This window comes from Oryctolagus cuniculus, chromosome 8 (genome assembly GCF_964237555.1).
Source record: "Oryctolagus cuniculus chromosome 8, mOryCun1.1, whole genome shotgun sequence".
In the NCBI taxonomy this organism is placed as follows: Eukaryota; Metazoa; Chordata; class Mammalia; order Lagomorpha; family Leporidae; genus Oryctolagus; species Oryctolagus cuniculus.
Window position 1 is genome coordinate 66,783,473 of NC_091439.1, and position 2,826 is coordinate 66,786,298.

Here is a 2,826-nt window from a genome sequence, read left to right on the forward strand (position 1 = left end):
CCACCAGGCGAGAAACCAAGGACCCTAACCACGTAGGACCCATCCAAGATTGCCCACTTTGCAGTTTAACTTGTGGTTTAAAGTATTCTGATAAAATGGGATGCGACCACATTAAAAAAGTCTAGTTTGTAGTCATGTGTGTAGAAAACCCAAAAGTAAGCAACTCCCACATGTCAGTCACAGCAGCCACCATGAGTTTCACAGCCACATCACCAGTCAAAGCCTCTCGTGATTGAGGGATAAGAGCCCCACACCAGGAAGAAAAGTTGCCAGGCTTCCTCTGAACTGGCCCGTTCCTCCCCTGGAATCAAGTTCACGTCACTATCCCTACAGGGTACCACGTGCACTCTCCACCAGCCCTATCTGCCTTGGAACCTATTTCAGTAATCTTTTGCTTTGCTATCCTCGCTTTGATCTCTCTGAACTATAATTTGTTACTCCATCAGCAAAAAGGAACCCAGGCCAGCCAACTACCACCCATGACAGCACTGAATGGGGAGGAGCATATTTGAGGCTAAGAAGCGTAAGGGTGAAGGCACTGGTGAGGAAAGCCTAGGACAGGTTTAGGACAGAAAGAGTTTTCTCTCATTGGTAGATTGTGATTGCGCTGATGTGCAAAGATGAGCTGGAAACTTGGACTGGGTTCCTAAGGGGAAATCCGCAAGATAAATGAAGGAGTTTGGTTTGTAAAGGTTAGCGGTAGGGAGCCATTGTTGCAATTCAAATGAGTGGCTGACAAGGCAGATTGGGAGGGCTTAAAGCAGGTGAAGTTGGGAGAATTACACCCTTGTCAGATGGCTGTAAATAATTTATCAAGAATTAAAGGGAGCCTGGTTTAAAGAGTGGCAGTTAGGATGGGAAGCTAGGACCTGATTTAGGATTGGATACCAGGGTAGATTTATTGCATTTGTGCAGAGGATGCTAGCAGCACAAGGAATGGCAGGAAGCCTTCGCGTCTCTGGCAGCCTGAGCAGCTGGAAGGAGGGTGGTGCCCCTGCAGATAGGCTAGGCCAGTCACTGGGAAAAGGGTTGGTGAGACACCTGCTGGGAGGTGGTTACTTCCAGAGAGTTGGATTTGGAGTCGTCTGCCGTAGTGAGAGGTCATTACCATCTTTTCAGAAATCTTAGTGAAAGAGAGAGAAGCTAAGCTGAGGTTCTCAGTCCTGGTGGAGCATCACAAACACCCTTTATGCAACAGATTCACTCACGCCCATATCTGTTGAATCAGAATCCCAGGGTAGGGGCCAGAGCTCTCATCAGTTCATAGCTCCACAGAGTTCTGTTGGGGCCCCAGAGCTGAGAACCCCTGGGGAAGGGGTAGAAGTTTGGTATGAAAAGGCAAGAACGTGTGATACAGCCGCCTGTGTAGCCGGAAAGAGAGATGCCCCACATTAAGTGTCTTCTTTCAGATCATTCAAGCATTCGTCTTGTAGATCTTATCGGCATCTGACTCATACTTTAACTGATGCCCTTCAGGTTGCCTTTAGCAGACACTCATCTCTTGTCACTGAATGCTTAAAAACAATCAGAAGGAAGGAGAAGTTTCAGTCCAGAGGTTTGCAAACTTTCTTTCACGTTGGGTACTTTCCAGAAAATGAAACTCCAATGTGTAAACAGATGAAAGTAGAACCTCTGAGACAAGCACAGCCCAGAACCCACTTGCACCAAGTTTCCCATTTGTCCCAGGCAGGGACTTTGGAGAATTTGGCCAGCTCTCAGGATCTCAAGATCTGCACCCTACAGGTCCAGTTCGATCTCCTTTTCAGGTAAGGAAACTAAGTTTTAGGGGAGCGATGCAGTTGACCCAAGGTGGCATAGTTAGATAGGTTACATATGCTGAATCCTTATGCAGTTACACCCTCAGAGTATAACATCCCCGTAGCCAATCTAACATCTCCTCTTCCAACAGAGGAAGGCGTGAGCAAATCAAATTGCCCACAGCTGCTTTGGTGCAAGGTTAGGTGAGGGAAGGGACTGTACTTCCTGACTGCCTTGAATTCTGGGGTTTATCTGCAGGGATCTCATTTATCTGTGTGCTCCCATTGCTGTGCACTGTCTGGTAATTCTGAGTGGCCTGTAAAGTCGTTATCTGGCCAATGCAGGGAGATAAAAAGGCTTGTTAGTTTTAAAGGGAAAGTTTCAGTGATTGAAATTTTATCAGCAGGATGAGCATGGAAAGCTTTTCTTTTTTTCTTTTATACCCATCTGAGGAAAAAGTAATGAGAACTAAGAAATTATAATTGAAAATGAGAATTGTCAGGTATCTTTTGCATATTTTATATGGCTGACAACGGAGACTACTTTGAGGAATATTTGTAACCTTATATGCTTTTGGCACCTAATTTTCAAATTCATGCATATGAGAGGTTTTCAGAAAGTTCATGGAAAATGCGTGTTATGAAAAATGTGGATTTCAAAAGTTTTTTGCCCAAAAATAAACTTATCTTTTAATTCCATTTCTCTACCAGCTTTTTGAAGTACCTTGATACATATTTTCTAATTACCCCAGAGCCGTCTCCTGGTTGCAGCTTCGTTCCTTGGGAAATGTTTGTCACGACAGAAGAAACCATACTCCTAAGGAAGTTAACATAAATTTCTGACATGAGGAGAGTTAACTTTGAGTTCCTACATATTTAAACTTTCTTCAGAAACTTGAAGGATTCTTCCCAAATGGTTGCACTGAGGAGATTTAACTGCCTTTCTCCTCCATGCTATTGACTTGTACGACACGCCTTTACTGAGGTGTGTTGCTAATGTTTAGTTGCACAAGCACAGATCTAGATAGTACCATAAAAATCCAGGCCGTTTCCCTGTTACTTTGCAGGA